At 44.8% G+C, this 23,968-nt stretch overlaps 1 pseudogene; it reads left to right on the top strand.

Annotated features, from left to right (window-relative positions):
- The window catches only part of LOC141949680 (serine-rich coiled-coil domain-containing protein 1-like), a 62,843-nt pseudogene that overhangs the window by 12,198 nt on the left and 26,677 nt on the right, over positions 1–23,968 (top strand).

Raw genomic sequence — 23,968 nt, 5'->3', positions numbered from 1 at the left:
AGCGGGCAGCTCATCCCCGTGCAGCCGCTCGCTTACAGCCTCCAGCAGGATGGGGAGGGGTATCAGAACGGGAACAGTGCGAGAACTCGAGGGTTGGGATAAAGGCAGTTTAACAGGTAAAGAAAAAGCTGTGTGCACAAGCACAGCACAAAAGGAATTCCTTCACCAGTTCCCGTCGGCAGGCGGGTGTTGGGCTGTTTCCAGGAAGGCAGGTCTCCATCACGGTGCTTGGGAGGACAGATGCCATAACTGCAAATATCCCCCTTCTTCCTTCTTCCTTCTTCCCCAGCTGTTACTGCTGAGCAGCACACAGTGTGGTGGGGGATACCCCTGGGGTCAGCTGGGGTCAGCTGTCCTGGCTGGGCCCCCTCAGCCTCTCAGTGGTGGGGCAGTGTGAGGGGCAGAAAAGGCCTTGACACTGTGCAAGCACTGCTCAGCGACAGCTCAGACATCCCTCCCTCTGCTCTCAGCACTGCTTGGGGCACAGATCCAAAACACAGCTCCATACAAACCACTAGGAAGACACTTAACTCTCTCCCAGCCAAAACCAGTACAAGCTGGTGTCTGATATATTCTTGTGAAGTTCTAATATAAGAGTAATTGCTGTAAGTAGTGTCTGAACTAATTTACAGGGACCAGAATTTTAAAACTACAGATAGGTGTCCTCCATAATGTTATGTTTGTTTTTCTGTTTTCATATGTTTCTGGAATACTTAGCTGTTTAATTGAGACTCAAAAATGTAAGTCTAAAACACACGTAATTAATGGGGTTTTTTCTAACAAAACACACTTCTGTACTAGTCTCACTACATTCCTCAAACAATTTTGCCAGTTAATGTTAAGAGAAAGTGTGTTCCAAAGCTGCTCATCTTCTTGAGTCGATGTTGTTTTTAAGGATTTTTTTTTTTCCTACATGAAGGGAAAGATTTCTTCCTGTACAGAAATATCTGGTAATGTGTTAAAATGCACAGTAATGATCAATGTTATTTAAACAGATAACTATATTTGTCAAGCAAAAGCAGCATGTCTAAGCCCTGGCTGCAAGTCCTTGTGTTGCCTGCACGTTGTTTGTGAGAGAGTAGAAAATAGAATTTGAAGAAATAATTACTCAAAAGGGTTGAATAAATATAAATTGTGGGTGTAAATAGGAATGGTTATCTAGTAGGGGTGGGAAATTCTTCAAAGAATCAGAACATTAAAAAATATGGTTGGAACTGAAGTCAGGGAGAGCTTTTGCTAGTGTAATGTATGCTGCTGTTACATTTCTCTACTTTCTATACAGCAGATTGCTGTACCTCACAGACAGCTCAATACTTTGGGATGATCACCTGTCGTCTTTTACACGGAGTTCCCATGTTCTCTGGGTTACATTTGTTCTGGGAGCATGTGAGATGTGTGGGGTGCCAGCATCTCATGCAGGATCTACTGACTTTTTTTGCCTGTGAATGGACCGAAGAATTAAGCCTGTTGCAATATCACTTGTAGATTTGCCAACAAAATGCCAGCTGGAGAATGCATGAATGATCTTTGATGAGATGTTGGTGACTGTGAAGAAAATCATTATATTATCAGGTCAAAAGAAATGACCATAGAGTGAAATACACATGCAAAGAAGATGGAGAAGGAGTATCAATTTTAATACATTGACTATAGAAACTTTGTGTTGGTAGGGGGTGGAAGTGTCCCGGCCCAGGTTGCGTTCTCCACGCTGCTGTTTCTCCCCGGGTGGCAGAGGAGAGGCATCCCCCAGCTGGGGCTCCCTGCAGGTGGCTCTGTTCCCCCTGGGCTGGCAGCGCGGCTCTGCCCAGAGCGGCTCTGTCCCCCCTGGGCTGGGCTGCGGGCACTGGCTGTCCCGGCAGGGCTTCGCAGAGACTCAGCCCAGCACCTTTCATCGCCCCAGATAGAGCCTGAATAGTGATATTGCTGTCCTCGGAGTTTACAGAGTAAGGATGTCTACCTGAGACATGACTAGTCATTTTATCTTGCAAGAAGCCAATCCTGGAGGGAAGAATGTAGTGCAAAAAGCTACTCCTGTGCTCTCTTTGGATTGTAGCCCCACCACCCCTTTTTGACTTTCCAGAGGACGTGTTGTATAAACCTGCCTTATCTGTCTGTGGTTAAAACTTGGAACACAAATGGAATGGCAAAAAAGGAATGGGGACCTGAGCAACCACATTTAGTCAGGCTTTCTTTGTCTGTGTAAGCCTTTGCCACCCACCTTAATACTTAAAAATTCATAAGTTGATCATTCATGCCTGAATTTCCTGTTTATCCTAAATTTGTGTCTCTTTATTCCTTGGATAAATAGAACAGTAAATCTCTCTTCAGAGTGTATTGGTAAGGGCAAGCAGTGCTTAGAATTCCAAAATGTAATGAAAAAGAAGTACTAATACTTTTATGTTGTGCTAAAAATAACATTTTTATGCTTCATAAAAAGTTATGATTAAACTTTGAAAGACACAAACCCATCATTCAAGAGTACAAAAAAAAAAGTTATATAGATGGTATTACTTGTACTTTGGGGTTTCTTTTGTTAAATATTCGAGATCCTGTAAAAACAACAAATGGTGATGGATACATTTCTATCAGACAGTTGTTTCATACAATTTTTCACTGGTCCAATGTTAGTAGAAAAATTTTCTGTAGCTCCTACTTAAACATATTTCCCATATCTGATAGCTCATTATTTTGTGCAGAACAGTTCGGTTAACACATCTGTCTAAATGATGCCCTTTTTTTTTGTTGTTAATATATATTAGGATGTTTTGAATAACTTGGGTTCCTGTGAGTTGGATGAAGATGACCTAATGTTTGACTTGGAGTTTCTAGAAGAACAACATCACCATTGTTCTGGTAAGTCAGATAAATATTGACTATCTTCAGCAAGGTGTTATGATTCTAGAAATATAATATAAATGTATTCAGTACGGTTACTTGGAAATAAAAAGGTCATTTCCTTGGAAGGGAAAAGCAGTATGCATTTTGCAGTGTTGTTTCTCAATGCGTTTGCCATTTAACAGAAGGATACTCTTTATAGTGCATTTGGACTTCGTAGGGTCAGGTATGAAATGAAGTGATTTTTACAGCTCCAGAAGAATTCCAGCACCAAGGGCAGACCTATCTGATTTTCTAGATACTTAAAATGACTGCTGCCTACCCCAGGCAGTTACCAAAAAGACCGCTGCTGATATAATTGTGATACCATTTTGTGTGTGCTGGAATAATATGCTTCAAATCAAAAGGGTTTGACTTGAGACATGAGTGTAACTTAATCCTTCCTCTTGTGGTTGGTGAGGCACTGTGGCACTGCCTTGGTTAACAGCAGTAGCCAAGGTCAGCTCATGGTGTGTTCAGACCGATTTGATAACAGGATTGTGCAAGGTCTTGGTGCGTGGTGGCACCTGCAGTGGGGAATCCTGCCTTTCCTCTGGCCGTGCTGTGGGACAGCGCAGGCCTAGTCCGTGAGCAAGAGGAAGGTCCTGCTGCCTCCACAGGCTGTGGAGAGACTTCACGTGTGTGTGAGCTTTGTACTGGGTAACAGGGAGAGCTTGGATCTGTACTCTCTTGTGATACTCTGTTATGGCAGGGACGGGCTTTTAAGCAGGAGTAATTTTCACCCTCTCTTTTACCTGCTGTTTTCTGGCCCCTCTCTCTGCACCGCTGACGTGGGTCACTCCAGTGCGCGTTGATGCACACACGTGTGGCAGTGTCTGTGAGACGTGTGCTGCCGCTGTGCACCATCGCCAGGTCCCGTCCCTCCTTGGGGGCACATTTAGCAACGGTTACGGAGGGACTGCTTGAATTGTGCTCCTGTTTCACATGTCCTGTGTGTGATAATTGTGTGCATATGTTTGAGTTATTGGAATTATCTCTACGATAATTCTGTTTAACCATTATATTGTACTTTTTAAGTCTATTTGCATATTCACTTACAGGATAAAGCATCTCTTCCATTTTATTTGGTAGAGAGCAAAGTAGAGAGTATGGAAGGTTGTAGCAGCAACATGTGCATGATCATAGTGTCCTACTTACTGGGATGCAGCAGATGAACTGCACAGAAAAGGCCCTTTCTAGCCAGTACTGAATAACTCTGTTACTGGTTACAGAAAGTAAACTCCTGGGTGAGGAAATGTGGGTCAAAAAGCTTCAAAAACAAGCATTGCATTTTATAAGAAATCAAAGTGTTTTAGTGTTCATTCCCTGGACTTGTTGGAAACAAATTAACTGGCAGAGTAATTTTCCATAAATAAACTTCCCTAACATGTTGCTCTTGGCCTCACCTGTGTTTTCCTTCTTTTTTATATTTATAAAGCACTGAATTCACAGTGCTGGAAAAGTTATGTCCAGTATGTTGTTATAAAGATTTGGAGCAGCTTCTGGAACAGCTAAGGTCGTAATGCCTAAATGACATTATATTTGATAGAAAAGTAATTAAGATGGAGATGTGATATGACCCATCATCCTTCTGCTCTTGGCTCATCATCCAGAGCAAGTGAGATGCTTTCAAAACAGAAACATCTCTTCTGGAAGTCAAAGTTACCCACACTACTGTGACTATTTGTAGTGCAATAAAAATCCTGTTGATGTTCTAAATACAGATGCTGATTATAGCATTTATTTGGTTAAGGCCATCAGTTCTAAAGCCATATTACACTTCGCTTGTGCTCCACTTTGTCTCTTTATAAGGAATTCTGTGGGGAATTACTGTAGGGGGAAATGTTCCAAGACAAGCTCCGTTCAGTATTTTAACAAATATACTGAAATATGAAGAGGTGTAATTGGAAGAGAATTCAGTTCTTTGGATGTTAGAAGGATAACTAATGAATCAGGCAAGTTCCTATTCTTCAAGAGCCTATGAAAATCTCTAAAATGACAAATTACATTAGTACAAGGGCTAACATCATGTCTTTGACTTGACTATCACCAACTGTCCCTTGGTTAGGAGGCTGTATGCAGCAAGCTGTATCATTGAAGCATAGTAATTCTGAAGTGCAGTGCCACAGTTAATAAATACAGCTGATGGCTTGGTTAATGGCAAATTGAGAAAGTCTCTTCACTGCCATTAGGAGCTCTAGATGTTTAGAGACTCAGTTAAGGCCCAGTTTGCAATAGCTTCTGCTTTTAGCTGCTGTGGTTGAAAAGAAGAGTGTTTGCTAGGGTGAGGATGTGTCTTTTTGACTTTCTACAGAAGTTGACAATATAATAATATGTTAACAAAATAATTGTCTTGATCTACCATAATTTTAGTGACCATTTATGAATTGAAAATAAGCTACTATCGGAAGGATTTCTGGGAGAAATGGCTGTTAAGGAGTGAGTTTTAAAAGAGGAACTAGGAGCCAATTGGCAGGCAAGGAGACATTGTTCCAGAAAGTGTAATGCTGTCTTAATTAAAACACTGGAGCTAGAAAGGAGAAAGAGACAACGATCTGTTGTCTCTTTCATTGTTTGCGATTTATTTTTTTTATTTATTACTTCTACTCTTTTTTCACTTGTGTTCTTGTTCTGTCCTTTCAGCTTTTTCCTAATGAGCTGGTTGCCCTCCAGCAGCAACCTCGTGAAATAGGGTTTCTGCAAAAAGGCACTATGAACCCTGATGAGTACTAGAAAATTAAAAAATATCCTTAACTTTTTCTCTAACCATACAACTGAAGATAACGAGATACCTGCAAACCTTATGCTTCTATTTTCAATGTAGATTTCTGTGCCCTGCTAGTCCTAGCACCGCTAGAGAAGTCTGGAATTCCCTCATTCCTGACCTTCTGTCTGTAAATGAGTTTACTGCATTAATTTACTACTTTTGCTTCTGTTTTAAAGGCTTTATTGCCAAGATAAAGAATGTAAGACAGAGACATTTTATTATTCCACCTAACACAATTGCTTTGAAATTTAATAAAATAATGTTAATCTAGTACTTGGTGAGTGGAGAGCACTACTGCATGCAAATGCAAAATATTAATCAACTTGATTCGCTGAGATTTTTGCATACTGCTCTTAAGCTGGGATGTTAAAACTAAGCATAATATGACATACGTGATGAGCCTTGAGGGTGCCTTTTTATTACTCCCAAGTAAATTAGACTTTTAAAATATGCTACAGCATTGATATCCTGTTGTAAAATAATGAAGTTAGTGGTTTCTGTAGCGGGAGGCCATTGCTGGTTTATAGAAAGTGGCAGAATTAAATTAATCTCATTCATTTTCCTTTTTCCTGGTGAAACATGACTTATATGATTCCAAGTATTGATTACTCAAATGTATAAGGAAGACCTTTATATTCAGTGATAGAAGCAGTGGGGAATTTATTCAAGTAATGCACATTGATGTGGGTGAGCTGTGTGCTTGTGCTGTGCCATCGCCGATTGAAAAACCAAATACTTGGTTTGTGTGGTCAGTGTTGGCATTAAATCACCACTGCAGTACTAGTAGCCTTTTCTAAAAGTTCACAAAGGCATAGCTATCCACAGTCTTTTGTAATTTCCTAGCTACTTGCCATAGGTGTCATACAGCCGGTGCTCCTGTACCTTTCTAGACAGCCATGTGTGTGCAGCTGGGGTTTGCAGTGAGTCCATCCGAGCCGGGGGACTGCTCGTGGTACCGGGTATTGAGCACGGGGGTGTGTCACCCCCACATCAGGCTCCACGCTGTGCAGGGACTGTCCACAACTGCGGTGGTGGTTAGCTGTGTACCCAGACTGGCCTGCCACATCCATCATGTAGTTTTGAATAACGGAGCTCCCTATAGTTTTTGGAAGAGATTTGTCTTCAGCCGGAGCTTTGCCATTTTGGATTTAATGCCTCGGCCTCCTCTGCAAAGCAGTGATCCAATGTATATGTAAGGCAGAGTGATGTCACCCAGCATATTTCAAAATTGAAATGATTTGCCTTATTTTCTGGAAAAAAATGAATTAAAAGTGGAAATACAAAAGTGTCCTTTAGCATCCATCTAAATATTGTTCAGCTCTTAAAAAACCAAGCACTGTCAGAGATAGGGCACATCTTGTTCAAACCTCAGACAATCTCTGCTAGAAGCTTTTTAAGTGTGTGCTTAATTCTGTGAATGTGGTAATACCTGCTTTGGTACTTGCTCAAGGTTTATGAATGAAAAGCAGTATGTGTGACTTTGCAAAATGACTTTTGACATGCTGGCAATGGCTCTTAAGTGCCCAATCTATGTTTTCTTCTATGAGTGGTTGTTGAGAAAGAAGGTCCTGTTCTTGGTATCACTTTGTGTTGGTGTAACTGAAAGGAGTGAACATGTGCAGTTCTGATGGAGTAGTGTCACTCTTACGATGTAACACTTGTGCATACCTAATAAAAACAGAAAAGTGATTATTAAAGAGATGCTCTTGATGTTTAAAACGTAATGCTGTGGTACAGTGTCTGCTTAGCACTGTCAGGAATGAGCAGTGAGAGGCACATCTTTGTGAAGTGGTTGGAAACTCTGGGCTCTGACCATTGGCATGGGTTTGCATTACGTAGTTTTTATTTAGTGCACATCAGGGAGATCCTAAACATAGTGCGTTGGGTCAGAGTGCTATATCACAACACAAATATTTGCTTTTTCACTGAAAAAAATATATTTATTTGATGGATAACTGTATGGGTTTTGCAAACTTCTTAGGGCAAGGTAGAAATAGTGTTTTGGTTTTTGAGATGGATGCACAATTCAGACATGTCATTTAGATGTCAGATTACAGTCAACATATCAGATTTTGATCTTTTAGCAGTATAATTACATTACCTATAGTGCACTTTTTTGGAAAGTAAAAGGGATTTTTGTTGTATTTATTTTAAATTCAGATAGCCTGCAGATCAACTGCCATCAGTAGCCAGCCAAACTGAAGTGTTGGTGTAATGACCCAATGATAGTAATTAGGTAGTTGCTGAGTTATTTAGAATGTGATGAACAAGATGTGTGAAAATTCTGTGGTGGGTTTGGAACTCCTCCTGTGTCTATTATCTAAATGTATGTCCTGGTTTAACCAGGATAGGGTTAAGTTTCCCCAGCAGTGGGGGGGAAGCTCTAGCCGGGTTATTCAGATACCATGCGGACGTCACATCCTGGCGCGTCACATCCTGGCGCGGGGTGCGTGGTTTTATACATCTGCTCCTCTCGCTCCTGTATTGGTAGATATACTTTGCTCTGTTCATTGTTATCACTGTTATTCTTATTGTTGTTATTTGTTTTGTTGCTATTGCACTGCTGTATTAAACCTTTCCTTATTTCAGTCTTGGGGCTTTGTATTTCACTCCCTTTGTGGGGGAGGGGCAGCGGCCGCGTGATCTCAGACCCTGGCAGGGGCTAAACCACCACAACTTTGGCGCTCCAACGTGAGGCTGGAGAAGACTGAAATAAGGACAAAAGGAGAAAGTGTGTTAGAGCAATCTGTTAGGTGTAATTTTTCTGTTTTTACTTGTATTGTTTGATAAGAAATGTTTGCAATGCTGGGCAATTTGCTTGCGTGGTGGGGCTGGATTAATCCTCATATCCACTCTGTGCTCCTAGTACTGGAATTTATTGTCGGTGGAAAATGTGTCAAGGGTTTGATTTTGCTCTACTGGTTACTGTCTGCTTATAATGGGCTCGTTTCGCTGCTTGTGGGGGTGAACCGATACCTGTTTGCTGCCTGGGCTTTTGTTAAGGGTCTCACCCCCTCTGTGGGTGAGCCAGGGGAAGAGATTCTCTCGGTTTTTGAGAGTTTCAGCTATCCCTGGAGCACCCAGACCAGTGTGCTTGCGGCTCTGTGCTTTCTAAATGTCTGCCAGATCTTGTTTTGGGCCATGCGGTACTTCTCCAACAATAGCACCACCCGGAAACCTGCCCCGGGGGCAGATAGTTATAAATGGCAAGGTGTGTGGGAAAAGATGGGCAAGTGCCTGAGTCAGTGGTCACCCCCAATGCTTTGGGATCTCACTCCCGAGCAAGTGCAGAGTCCTGATAAACTGGTGGAGTGTTTGGAAAAGGTGTGCTGCCAATCTGACAAACCCCGGGAGACACAAATCCTTGCGATGTGCTGGGGTCTTGCCCATGCTTACCGCATCGCCCTTAACACTGATCACTGCCCTCAAGGGGGAGAAAGGGCTGCAGGGTCTGAAAGTGAACTTACTGGTGCAGCAGCTGGGCCAGAGGGACAGGCAGTGCCAGTACTGGTCGCCTCCACCAGCACAGCAGCTGAGCCAGAGGGACAAGCAGTACCAATATCAGTTGCCCCGATACGGAAAACCAAATATACCAAAAAATCCCCTCGCAGTGCACAGGGTGATAATGAACCAGGCCCATCACGAGAGCAGGAGGAAGAGCCGGAGGTAATCATCCGATCTCTATCCCTCAGTGAGTTGCGAGATATGCGGAAGGATTTCGGCCGCCTTCCAGGCGAGCAAATTTGCACCTGGTTGCTCCGGTGCTGGGATAGTGGAGCTGCTGGTTTGGAATTGGAAGGGAGAGAGGCCAAGCAGGTGGGACCTTTAGCCAAGCAGGCTGGTATTGACAAGGCAATAGGGAAACAGGCTCAAACCCTCAGCCTTTGGAGGCGACTCCTGCTCGCTGTGAGGGAGAGGTACCCCTACAAGGATGATGCTCTATGTCAGTTGGGCAAGTGGACCGACATGGAGAAAGGCATCCAAAACCTCAGGGAAATGGCTGTGTTTGATATGATCTATGGTGATCTGAATGATGAGCAGTCACCATTGGATCCAGATCTGGTCCCTTGCACACAGCTGATGTGGCGGAAGTTCCTGCAAAGTGGACCAGAGGGACATTCCAAAGCATTAGCAGCAGCATCCTGGTGGCGAGACACCCAGACTCAGGCAGTAGATGAAGTGATTATGCAGCTCCGGCAATATGAGGGAAGTCTCCCTTCCTCCCAACATGCTTTGGTTTCAGCTGTAGAGGAACTGTCTCAGAGGCTCCAGAAAGTGGAACAGGACATGTCCTATGTTCCACCTGCACGGGCCAATGTCTCAGCTATTAGAAGCAGGTGCTTCCCCACCCAAGAGAAGGGCAGTGGAAGGTACACACCACGGGACACCCTGTGGTTCTTCCTCCGCGACCATGGGGAAAACATGAGAAGGTGGCATGGGCAGCCCACTTCCGCCCTAGCTGCACGAGTACAGCAACTGAAAGGGAAGACCACCATGAAAGGGGAGTCTTCCAAGAGAGATGCAGCTCCAGTGTCTAGTCAGAAATCCCCCAGACAGAATAGAATGGCCAACATTATGCTTGACCCTCTTGAGGGGACCAGGAAGTCATTCCTGCAGGAGTCACTCTTAGATCAAGTGAGTGATGGTGAGCAGGATTAGAGGGGCCCTGCCTCCAGCCAGGTGGAGGAAAGGGATAATCGGATTTACTGGAAGGTGTGGATCCGATGGCCTGGCACATCAGAACCACAAGAATACAAGGCCTTGGTAGACACTGGCGCACAGTGCACCCTGATGCCATCAAGCCACAGTGGGGTTGAATCCATCTGCATCTCCGGAGTGACAGGGGGTCCAACAGCTGACCCTATTAGAAGCTGAAGTAAGCTTAACTGGGAAGGACTGGCATAAGCACCCCATTGTGACTGGCCCAGATGCCCCGTGCATCCTAGGTATAGACTACCTCAGGAGAGGGTACTTTAAAGACCCAAAAGGGTACCAGTGGGCCTTTGGTGTAGCTGCCCTGGAGGAGGTTGAGCAATTGTCCACTTTACCCGGCCTCTCAGAGGATCCCTCGGTGGTGGGGTTGCTTAAGGTTGAAGAGCAGCGAGTGCCAATTGCTACCAAGATGGTGCACCGGCGGCAGTACCGTACTAACTGAGATTCCCTGGTCCCCATCCATCAGCTGATCCGTCGACTAGAAAGCCAGAAGGTGATCAGCAAGACTCATTCACCTTTCAACAGCCCTAGATGGCCAGTGAGAAAACCTAATGGCGAATGGAGACTGACCGTGGACTACCGTGGCCTGAATGAAGTTACGCCAGCGATGAGTGCTGCAGTGCCGGACATGCTAGAGCTCCAGTATGAGCTGGAGTCAAAGGTAGCCAAGTGGTACGCCACGATTGACATCGCTAACGCGTTTTTCTCCATTCCAATAGCACCAGAGTGCAGGCCACAGTTTGCGTTCACTTGGAGGGGTATCCAGTACACCTGGAATCGATTGCCCCAGGGGTGGAAACACAGCTCCACCATTTGCCATAGACTGGTCCATACTGCACTGGAGAAAGGTGGGGCTCCAGAATACCTGCAGTTCATTGATGATATCATTGTATGTGGGGACACAGCTGAGGAAGTCTTTGAGAAAGGAAAGAAGATAATTGAAATCCTCCTGAAGGCTGGTTTTGCCATCAAGCGACAGAAAGTTAAGGGGCCTGGAAGGGAGATTCAGTTCCTAGGAATAAAATGGCAAGATGGGCGTCGCCACATCCCAGTGGAGGTGATAAACAAGATAACAGCCATGGCCCCACCAACCACTAAAAAGGAGACTCAGTCTTTCCTGGGCGCTGTGGGGTTCTGGAGGATGCACATCCCAAACTACAGCCTGATTGTGAGCCCTCTCTACCACGTAACCCGCAAGAAGAACGATTTTAAATGGGGCCCAGAGCAACAACAAGCCTTTGAACAAATTAAGCAGGAGATTACCCAGGCAGTGGCTCTCGGGCCAGTCCGGACAGGGCAGGAGATTAAGAACGTGCTCTACACCGCAGCCGGGGAGAATGGCCCTTCCTGGAGCCTTTGGCAGAGAGCAGATGGGGAATCCCGAGGCCGACCTCTAGGCTTTTGGAGCCGGGGGTACAAAGGCTCTGAAGCTAACTATACCCTGACTGAGAAGGAGATACTGGCAGCGTATGAAGGAATTCGAGCTGCCTCAGAAGTGGTCGGCACTGAGACACAGCTCCTCCTGGCACCTCGACTGCCAGTGCTGGGATGGATGTTCAAAGGAAAGGCTCCCTCCACACATCATGCAACAGATGCCACGTGGAGTAAATGGGTTGCATTGATAACACAACGGGCTCGAATAGGGAACCTCAACCCCCCAGGATTAGTGGAAGTGATCATAAACTGGCCAGAGAGCAAAGATGCTGGGATGTCACCAGAACAAGAGGTGAAATGTGCTGAGGAGGCCACACCATATAACGAGCTGCCAGAGGAGGAGAAACGATATGCCCAGTTCACTGATGGGTCTTGTCGCATTGTGGGAAAACATCGACGATGGAAGGCTGCAGTGTGGAATCCCACACGAGAAACCACTGAAGCTGTTGAGGGACAAGGTGAATCGAGCCAGTTTGCAGAGGTGAAAGCCATCCAATTGGCTTTGGAGATTGCTGAGCGAGAAAAGTGGCCGAGGTTCTATATCTACACTGACTCGTGGGTGATGGCAAGTGCCCTGTGGATGTGGTTGCAGCAATGGAAACAGAACAACTGGCAACGCAAGGGCAAATCCATCTGGGCCGCTGAAGTATGGCAGGACATTGCAGCCCGGGTGGAGAACCTTGTTGTGAAGGTGCGCCATGTGGACGCCCATATACCCAAGAGTCGAGCCACTGATGAACATCAGCATAACCAGCAGGCAGACCAAGCTGCTAAGATTGAGGTGGCTCAGGTGGACTTGGACTGGCAGCGTAAAGGTGAACTGTTCATAGCCCGGTGGGCCCATGAGACTTCGGGCCACCAAGGCAGAGATGCAACATATAGGTGGGCTCGAGATCGAGGGGTGGACCTCACCATTGACACCATCGCAGAGATCATCCACGGATGTGAGATATGTGCTGCAATCAAACAAGCCAAACGGGTGAAGCCCCAGCGGAATGAAGATCGATGGATGAAATATAAATATGGAGAGGCCTGGCAGATCGACTACATCACACTGCCACAGACCCGCCGAGGCAAGCGCCACGTGCTCACAATGGTGGAAGCAACCACTGGATGGCTCGAAACTTATCCAGTGTCCCACGCCACCACCCGAAATACCATTCTGGGCCTTGAAGAGCGAGTCCTGTGGCAACACGGCACCCCAGAGAGGATTGAGTCGGACAACGGGACTCACTTCCGAAATAACCTCATAGATGCCTGGGCAGAAGAACACGGCATCGAGTGGGTCTACCACATCCCCTACCACGCACCAGCCTCCGGGAAGATCGAGCGCTACAATGGACTGTTAAAAACTACATTGAGAGCAATGGGGGGTGGAACCTTCAAACACTGGGACACACATCTGACAAAGGCCACTTGGTTAGTGAACACAAGAGGATCTGCCAATCGAGCTGGCCCGGCTCAGTCAAAACTTCCACGTGTTGTGGATGGGGACAGAGTCCCTGTGGTGCGCATGAGGGACCTGCTGGGAAAAATGGTCTGGGTTAGTCCTGTGCCGGGCAAAGGCAAACCCATCCACGGGATTGTTTTTGCTCAAGGACCTGGGCGCACCTGGTGGGTGATGCAGAAGGATGGAGAGGTCCGATGCGTACCACAAGGGGACTTGATTGTGGGTGAAAACACACCGTGAGTTATACTGTGCTTTTGTTAATTTCTCTTTGTCAATGCTAATTGCTAAGTGGCAGCTGGATGTGACGCACATGGTAGAGAATAAAGGGGTGGATTATGTCCTGGTTTAACCAGGATAGGGTTAAGTTTCCCCAGCAGTGGGGGGGGAGCTCTAGCCGGGTTATTCAGATACCATGCGGACGTCACATCCTGGCGCGGGAGCGCGGGGTGCGTGGTTTTATACATCTGCTCCTCTCGCTCCTGTATTGGTAGATATACTTTGCTCCGTTCATTGTTATCACTGTTATTCTTATTGTTGCTGTTTGTTGTGTTGCTATTGCACTGCTGTATTAAACCTTTCCTTATTTCAGTCTTGGGGCTTTGTATTTCACTCCCTTTGTGGGGGAGGGGCAGCAGCCACGTGGTCTCAGACCCTGGCAGGGGCTAAACCATTACAATGTACTAATTATTTTTATTAATATTTTAATGGAGGGTAGGAGTGCTGATCTGAGCTGAAACCACTTCAGTGTTTCGTGGTGGGTTTTTTCGGTTTGTTTTGTCATGTTTGGTTTTTTTGTTTTTTTTTTTTTTTTCACCAGGAGTGGGACAAATGCAAATGCCATTAAAGGAAAAGTACAAAAAACTTCAATGCTGGTAGTGGGTCATTACCACAGGTAGTTACAAACTGTACAACAGAAAGAAATTTGCTTGCTTTTGAAATGTGAACCATCTTCTAGATGTAATAAGGGAATAGAGAAGTACGCTGTGTTGAGAAGTGACCCTACTTGTTTGGAGAGCAAAGCACGGAAAGGCAGCCCTGCAGCTGGGGGTCAGCTGGGACCCACTGAAGCCAGGAGCAGGCTGTTGGGTGCCCGGCGCGGGGGCTGCAGGGGCCGGTGGTGCCGGGGCCAGTCCTCCAGCCCAGGGGGGCTCTTGCCAGAGCCAGCAGGTTCTGCGGAGGGCAGCGTGCCTGGGCAGCGAGCTCTGGCCCAGCACTGCTCTGCTCTGGGCAGGGGGAGCTGCTTTTGTAGGACGGTGTCGCTGGCACAGAGACTCAGACAGGACAGATGCACTTGCTGGGTGTTTTCCTGAGATTTCTGGCACAGCAGACTCCTGCTCCCAAGCAGAAGTTGTCTCCAAGGGTCTGACAAAGGGCCTGTGTAATCCATTTGTGTTTGTCAGTGCAAGGAAAACAGATTTTTCAGTGTTTTTAATTTGCCTTTAAATAGAGAATAGGAAAAAAGGATCCTAACTATGTGGTTTTTGTCAAGACAACAGCTTAGAACCAGAGAAGAGATACTTAGGTAATTTGAATGTTTTATTTTACTCATTAATGTATCACTGGCAGTAGATTATGTTTCTGTGTTTAAAAACAATGACATATTTTGATTTTTAATTGGAACTGGGCATGCAACTCCTTGAGCTTTTTTGAAAGCTTCGCCATTCCCAAATGCCACCTTTAGAGATGTACACATTACAGAACAGGTTAAACTGTCCCTTCAGTTTTCTGCTTGAAATGTGTCATAACAGTTCAGTTTATTTTGTTCAAAACCTGTAAATATAAAGATTGTGATGGTAAAGTAACAGAGTTTTGTCTCTCTGCCAAAAAGGCACTCAGTAGCGTCTTGCATTGTCACTACAGATTTTGGACAATAAGATAATAAAAAAGTAAGCAGTACTAATAATGACCATAGCAAAAACTGATTAATAACACCACTATATAGATATCCGAATGGCAATTAAAGTGGGAAGTTCATGTTAGTTTTTAATTTTGTGGGGGAAAGAGACTCACTGAGTAAATGCTTGCTGTTCCTCTGTCAAACTTCTTGTGAAGGGAGAGCAGCATGAGCCAGAACTGTGGCCTGATTTCACACGTACATCCAACTTCCATCAGGGCTTTGAAGTGTAGAACGGAGAGTCACATGCGACTGGTTTCTCCATAGCTAGAAAAGTTAGAAACAGAGGGATTTCTGTATTTTCAGAATGACCTCTTGTACTAAGCTACACATTTTCCCCAAAGCATTGTTTAATAAATCCTCACACTAATGGAGTAACTTAAGGTCTGCAGGGAAATGAAATAAAACTTGTCATCTTTTAAACTCTTTTAACCCTGATCTACAGCTTCTGAAAGAGCACTGGGCACGGGGGAAATGGATTTTTGTGGGCTTTGCAGTGAAAGAATAGGTAGCATTATCAAATGAAAAGAGCATGTTTGTGTTAGCCAAAAATAACCATTGCATGCTTGTGGCTAGGTGTGTTCTTAGGAGCGTTGATGCTTAAGTCACTGAAAGTAAGGAGAAGAAGAAATAATGACTAGAGAAGACGTTAGTATTAAATTGAAATGAAACTAAACAGAAATCATAGGCTCCTATAAAGTTAGTCCTCCAGCATTCTGGAGTCGTGTTCTGGAAAAGTCCTACTAAACTGAGAGTCCGAGTGCTGTTTCTGTCCTGTTACTTATGTAAGTGAATGGTGTGTCTTAATCCAATTTTAAATGAGGAAAAAAACCTCCAGAACTGCTACCAATTTAACTTTATCTTGAAAGTCTTAGTGTGTTTTACCTGAAAAGTTGAGTTGCGAAGGAGCCTGGCTGATGAGCCGCAGAAGGCGTGTAACACTAGCTTCTGGCTGTGCGTCCTTGTCCCGATCCAATATCGGGGCGGGTTCTTAAACGATCCCAAGAGCGAGATTAAGACACAAACGAGGTCAGATGCTGTATAACCTTGTGAACTTTATTTCCCGTAACAATTAGTAATAGCGATAGGACAGAGAGAAAAGGAAAGAGAAAGTCAGAATCCCTAAGCCAGAAAACGGTAGAGATGCAACTAATTACCGCCACCACCAGGGATCCAACGATGTTCCACAGACTCGGCCTCGGTGCAGGTGGTGGTGCTCCAAGCTCCGCCGAGGTCCCAGCTCCAGGTAACAGGTGTCGAAGCAGGTTGCAAAGACAGTGGCACCAAGAGAGGAGTACGCAGTCCTTTAGTCCCCACGATTTCCCCGAAGAGTCCGCCCATTTCCACGGAGCTCATTGTAATATGTGCCGCCCCGTGGTCCTCTGTACGCGCATGCCCAGGTGTTCATGGTGGCCGTGCTGGCGGGGGGTGGGGGGAGGGTGTCAACCTGCGGTCCCTTTGCCCCGCACCCAGCTTGCGCGCAGGTACAGCTTGGCAGGCACTGCCAAGGCTGTCGTTGTTCTCACTTTGAGCGGATGTCGTGGTTTTGTCGGGGACTCTGTAGCGTACTCCTTTAGAACAACAGGATGTTGGGGGTGGGAAGTGGTGGTCGCGGAGCAGCAATGTTGAGACAAACAATGTCTAACACAGTTCCTTACAGTCCTTCAGAACATGTTTAAAACGTGTCTGAGATACAGATGATTGGCCTGTGCTGTGTATTCTCAGTGGATCAAGGAGAATACTGTTTCCTGAGCAAATTAGTATTTTGGGCTCTTTTTTTGGTGTGAAGAGAGGTGAAGGACTGCTATGTTCCAGTGGTGGGTATAAGTTAGATTCCTTTCTAGCTGATACAAATTTTATTAATGATACGTACTTGTAAATCCTATTCGGGTAAATGGAACAGTTAGAAGATCAGCATCACAGAACGTCACAGCCATAATTTAGATGCCAAGAGGTTTTTCCTTCATAAATAGACAAGAAGGGCAAAAGAACAGTCCAGGGTCATGAAAGAATACTTGGAGTGAGATGCGTTTACATGGTTATCATGGAGCAATTAGGATCAGAGTCTGTATCTCAATTTCCTGCTCTTTCATAATTATAGTGTGATGTTTAGTTACAAATCCTTATTCATATTGGTATGCTCAGCCATCGTTTACTGAAAGAACCAGGACAGTAATTAAATTAGGCACACTGCCTTTCTTTATTCCTTTGATTTTATACGTACATTGAGATGAAATGTCTTTTTTAATAATGTCTGCAAGCAGAAAATAAATGTAATCATAAACATTGTGACAAATCAAAGCATACCATCCTATTTAAAGCAATTCTGCATTTTCAGATGGCAAGGGTTAAGTAGGGTGCCAAGTGCTGCTTTTCTGTCCTGCTTTGTGAGTTTACAAAGATCTGGACTGGATGTCTTGCCAAAATGGAAATGTGATGAAAACTTGAGAGGAGCATGCTGTTTCTTCAGAGTTTTCCATGAGTACAGCCAAGAGGTTTAGGGACTAAAAGGAACAATTACGAGCTCATGATTATTCTGCAGAACATCCATAACTCAGTTTATTTAAAAACAACTGCACTTTCCATACAACTTCTGCAGTGATCCTACTTCAAGGTCAGACTGAAACTGTATGTCTATAAAAAGTGTGAGTTAGTGATGGCTTTTGACATTTTGAAGTATTTGTCTCTGGGTTCCTTGTAGCTCTACTCTTGGGTAAAGAAAGGAAGGGTAGTCTAGTAGTTAAAAGTTGAGTCTAGGTCTCCCGGGTTGAGCTGGGTTCTTTGATGCAAATTTCCAGTGTTACCGTGGTCTATATTCGCTTAATTTCCTTGTAGTATGTAGGAACTGGTACTTCCGTAGTCACGGGGATCTGGCATTAAAGTTTGAGAGATATGCAAGATACCGTTGGGATGGAGCTGCATTAATAACCAGAGTCATTACAGCCTTTAGGGGCCAATTATGTTGTATTTTGTGCTTCTTCATACATCGTTACTGGAAGTGGAGCAGACTGCAGCATTGCTGTTGCTGGTGTGTCTGCTACTGTTACTGCTCCTGTAATTTTTGTCTTTCCTTCTGCTGAAAAAATGCCAAAGCAAAATACAAGTTTCTTTATAACGGGAGGAAAAAATACTGCAAAAACCCACCATACTCATCAACTAAAGCCTGGGGTCACAACTGAACTACTTTTTAAATCTCTCCAAAATTGTACCTACAATCCATCATTACTCAAAGATTGAGTCATACCTGCTGTAGTGTTTGAAAATATTAGTTAAATTTATTGTTGTGTGTCTTGTAGCTGAGTCTCTTGTGATGAGAGAGCCTGTTGTCCCTTCTTTTGTTCCTGTGAGGATTCTGTCCAATACTTAATATTGTTTGGATTTTTTCCATTATTATTTCTGGTTCTAGATTCAGCTTCCCTTGAGGGGGGGAAGGAATTCACAAATAAATGCCATGCAGTAAGTAAGCCCTGACAGTTGTTGCAGCCTAGATTCAGCTTTGGAAGGGCGGTCAGTAAGTTGTGAGTGCTTCGGAGGTAGGTCAGGGGTACGTGGGCTTCCTGAGAATGTTTTGGCTTCTCAGAGACCCCCTGAAGAATTCTGTGCTTTGGGTTGTACAGCTTAACTAGTTTTCTGTAGAAGAAGGAAATCATACACCTCTCTTTGCCAAAGGAACAATTTGAGATAAACTCTGAAAGGTGACCTTGAAGAAATTTTCTGGTTTTGCCTTCTGTATAAGGCTTATTTTAGGATTGTTCAATCTGACCTGAAGTGAGTGATGCCCGGCCATCTCCTCCTCACACTCCTGATTTCAAAATTCTTCCATGCAACCCTTACTGTAGGGAGCAGATTTAAAATGAAAGTTTGTCACAGCACCTGCTTGCCACCACTCCAGCAGCTTCTGCAAAAGACAATGCATTCATTACACCTACTGAAGATAACATCAGTATTACTGGGGCTTGGTGTTGTGGGTTTTTTTTTCCCCATTTCCATAATGTAACATCTTTAGGTGAGAGACTCTACTTCCAGTTAAGATTTAAAGGGAAGTGTGGTTGCAGTTGCAAATACTCAGAATGGACTTTAGAGAACAAGCCACAAGTGGTCTATTGCAGGATGGATAACATATCTACTGATGGATCTCCAGGTGGAGAGTTATGCACAAATTGATATTACACCGAATCTATGGGTATCCATATCACTTTCTTTTTTTCTACCAGTTTGATATTTAAAGGGATGCGGAACCATGCGTTAGCCTGTGAAAAGTTGTTTGCCAGTGAAGGTTTCTCAACTTCCAAGAGCATAGAGATGAATGGGTAATTTGAGAGCTCCTTGAATCTTGCTCTATGAAAACTTTCTCTTTCACTGCAAACAATGGTGAAATTTAAATTCTTTCAGATTTGCACAAAAAACCAAGAAAAAGCAGTGTATTCCTGCAGGCGGTGTATTGCATACCGGGAAAAACAGGTTGCAGTTAGTTATGATGAGTAGTGTGTTCCTAAGGACACTTAAGCTGCATTTCTTTTCCAGTGCTTTTCCATGCCCTCTGTTTTCAAGCCTTGCAGCTGTGCTGTCCCTGAGGACACTTGTCTGTCTGCGATGCAGCTGCGAGGCTGGGGCAGAGGGAGTGCTGGGCAGGTGGCAGGGAGCCAGCCTGGCACAGGCACACTGAGCTCTAGATGTCCCTAACTTGGCAGGAGGTTGTTGGACTGCAGGTGGCTTTGGGACATCTGCCTGAATGAGCACGTACGGGAATAAACGGGCAGGTACAAGCTGCAGGCAGACACATTACCCAGAGCCTGCGGGGTGGCTGTGTCGTCATGCGTGTTACTGTGGTTGCTCTGTCAGCTGGCACCTCTTCCATCCCAAACACGCCGTGCCTTTGCTTAGAGGTTTGCACATCAGTGCTGTGGCCCTGGCAGGTCTGATTCTCAGTGCTGTGATGTGAAGGGTCAATGCTCTTATCTGGAGGCTTGTTAGTACAGAAGAATTAAATACCTGGCATGGAAGGGAGGAAGCATTGCAGGGAAACAAGAACAGGCAGGCTGAGTCCTTCCACCAGCATCCTGCTACCTCTTAGCACTGTTCTTCGCATGACTTTGTTGGAGAGGCGAGGCTAGGGGATAGCTTTGAGCCAGCAGATGTTTCTGCACCCAGCCAGAGGTGCAAGATCTCTTTGGGCGTACCTGCTTTTTCATCTTTCATTTGCTGCTTAGATATAGTTTAACACTTTGACCTATCCTCAAACAGCATGGATATAGAAAACTAAAGAGGAAATGCCCTGTGGTCCCTAGCGCCCCATGCTTGTGAAATAATCTGTTCCTTTGGAGGGACTGAGAAATTATTTAACATCATTACTATTTAGGGTTAAAATTATGTTGTCCTAGGGCAGTTCTCCAAACTACCCAAGTGACACAAGAGCTTAATCTCATGGGGGTAGGCTTTGCAAAGTACACCAGTGCCTTCAAAATGTGATTTATTCATATTAATTAGTGTTCTTTTTGGGGGTGGCAGAGGTAAACTGGTGCCCATGAAGGGCAAAGTGCTGCTCTTCAAGTTTAGAGAGGCAGCAGAGCAACACGTGAACATCACCACAAATACAAGTAGGGTGAGAGAACCTCAAGAACACCGATGTCCAATACTTTGTCCCTTGTCTTGCCCTTGAACTGGCGAGTGTATGGAGCAGGGAGCTCTGCCAGTGAGAGGTCCTCTGCACAGCTTCAGTGACACTCCGGTGGTTTCTGCTGCACTGGGGGTTGTGCAGGGCATGGGCAGAGGGATGCATGCTGCTCAGCGAGGAGCACGTGGGGATTTATACAGCAGAGTCAGAATTTTGTACGAATCGAACATTTTGTCTCGTACTTGATGGAGTGTGGGCCAGCGAAGTGCCAGAGTGCTGTAGCTCAGCTAGAAATGCGTCAATAGCACAGTCAGGAGGTGCATGGCACCTTGAAAACCCCTTAGCAAAGAGGCTTTGGGAAATGGTTCTGTAGAGCCACCTGTGTTGGGTTTGCAGTGCCCTGCATGCAGAGTACCTGTGTGTTAGTTGTGGAAGGCTTACGAGTGCTGCCTTTGAACAGCCTCAGGGACACAAGCAGTTCTTTAATTTCATTGGGTGTGAATTCAAATGCCAGTGGTGATACTTTGCAGGCCAGAGTTTGTAACTTATTGCTTCTCGAAGGTGAATAAGAGAAGAGGAACCATTGTACAGTGAGAGGTGTTTTCCTTGAAACTGGGAGAGGAGTTATAGGAAGGATGAAGTTGTATTTTCATGAAAATCTGTAGACTGAAGCTGGTGCGTCTAAAACCAATCTTTAAAGCATGGAAGCGATGCAACCCCTCTCTCACCCAGGCATGCTTATTTAGAAACCTGGTTTGAAACTGTCTAAGGGTTTGCAGTTGCAAAGTAAAACAAGGCTGTAAACTGGTTCCAGCTGTACCTGCAGACTGTAAGCAAGTGCCTAGCAGAGCTGCTAACGCAGGGCAGTGCTGCAGTGGAGAACTGCGGCCTCTATCTCCTCCCGAGGGAGGGTGATTCAGCTTGCAAAAGCTCACGGGACTGTGGGTTCACAGCAGCCTGAACAACCAGCTTCTGTCTGGCACCCCTCTTCCCTTGGCTTTCCCCCCATTTGGCCTGAGGCTGCGTTCAGCTTGGTGCAAGGTCCCATTCTGTTTGGAGATGGGTGACTTAAACAATTATAAACCAATTTGGAATTATTATATACAAGCTTAAGGCAGAATACAGTTTAACTTTATTGGTATAAGACAATGCTCGTGAAAAGTCAAAATCCCAGAGTACGTATAAATACAGAGTGCAGTAATGATCCCTTTTGTCTTTGAAGAATTCAGTTTAAATCAGGATTTGAAAAGTAGACTGTGTGTGTCTTTAACAGGATTTGACATCATTAGAGGAGTACATGGTTCAACTGTGATGATAATTGTCATCCATAATCTTGTCAAGAAAAGAGTTACTTCAGTGATCAGTTTGCGGAGATTTTTGTGAGAGTCCAATTACTTTGTTTTCCATGTGGACAAATGTCTAATTGTCCATAGAATAAAGGTGACCATAAATCTTTAGCATCAACTCATGTATGTGTGCTAACAAGTTGACTGGTTGAAAGTTATGGACCTTGAGTGTTGGTGCTTTCTATTTAAACCTCAAAAGAGTAGAATAGTTTCTATATGAAGAAAAAAAGTAATTCAACACTGTGGTGCGGTTTGGAGCTTTATGGTCTGCCTTCAGAATACAGTGTGTTATAGTAACGTTGGGCAGATACTCTTCTGTTACTATAAGCTGAATGAAAGTTCTATGAGCTGCTTGTTTTTTATTACCATATCATAGCTTGTAAACGAATCTGTGTTAGCAAGGGCTGACATTACAGGGAATACTGGTTGTCTTGACATTCCTCCAAATTTGTTAAAAGTTTTTAGCCGGTGCAGCAGAGGCACAACTGCTGTGATGTGCATAGAAGGCCTTAATTGGCTAACAGATGTACTTCAGTATCATTCTCAGGAACTGAACGTGTCTTGTGCTCTGGTGGTATTCTTAGCTTGAGAAACAGGTAACGTGCAGTGTTCAGTGAGTCACTGTGCCCAGCACTGCCTTTCCTTCAGTGGTTTCAAGGAGGATGAATGCTTTGCTTTCCCATCTCTGTGCCTACTGTTAGCAGGCCAGCGGGCAGGAGGACTTCCAAGCCACTTTCTCAGGTGATGGCATCCAAAACATTAAAACTTCAAAAATCACCTGCCAATTTCAGTTCAATTTGGGGGGATTTTCTTAGCGAATTCTGGTTCAGTAAGGTGTGTTGCAGTAGGTATGGCTGGGTGTTACTGCTATGCTGTCCAACATTGTATCTGTGTATAAAACCTCTCCTGTTCTTACTTTCTGGATAAATACAGTGGGGAGGGCGTGGCTAGTACAGCGGGGCGTGTGACTAGTGCTGCATGGGCATGGCTATGGTGGCAGGGGTGTGGTTACAGCATGGGGGGCGTGGCCAATGCCGTGTGGGCGTTCTCATAATTCATTGACATAGTCTGAGCATGCGTAGTAAAAATAGAGTGAGGGTCTTCTCCCTCCTTAGGGATCCACAGAGTCTTCCTCACACTGTCCCTTAGTGAACTTTAGGATTCTCGTGTCCATATCTGGTCATAGAGTGACCTCATCCCTCCTTCAGCTCCTGTTTGTTCCAAGGAGGTCAGTTCAGACCAGCTTCCAGTCGCTTATCTTGACAATGACGTCTTCTTAGACACTTGGTTTTTAGGTTCCTGCTATTAGGGATGTAATTGGGGAGTTTTTCAGACTGTCCAAGGTCTGTCTTATCTCCACTAGGCAAGGAGTTAAAAGTTTCAAAACATCTTACAAGTGGATAATGAGTGGAGAGGGTAGTTAGGAAAAAAAAGTATAAATGAAATTGCATACTTTGCAGTAAAATACGGGAAAAATAAAAGCTCATAAAACACAAGTGATGGTTAACGTTAAACCTAAATGTCCTACTTTACAGGTCCCTGCACATTAGCAATTTCAAGTGTACTTGTAGCAACTTCCCTTCATTCCCTTGCTGTATAACTCCACTTAATGAGGTGTAACCCACTAAGTTCTTGGCCCAGGGATTTGTAGAAGTGATGAAATACAGCCTCATTTTCTGCCCTGTGAATTTTCAGATTCTGGGGTCTTTTGATCTAGAGAAGAGCAAGTGTGGTGTGGTACTAAGTGAGAGCTTTGATGTCTTACACATCCTTGACTGAGTGAGAGGGACGTGCAGGATGGGTGGGCAGCTGAGCATCGTACGTCAGCTCAAAACGAGCAATGACACTGAAAGCTGCAGAGTCATTCTGGGTTTGT

This window comes from Strix uralensis, chromosome 14 (genome assembly GCF_047716275.1).
Source record: "Strix uralensis isolate ZFMK-TIS-50842 chromosome 14, bStrUra1, whole genome shotgun sequence".
Classification (NCBI taxonomy): domain Eukaryota; kingdom Metazoa; phylum Chordata; class Aves; order Strigiformes; family Strigidae; genus Strix; species Strix uralensis.
This window is presented reverse-complemented; position numbering and strand designations above follow the sequence as displayed.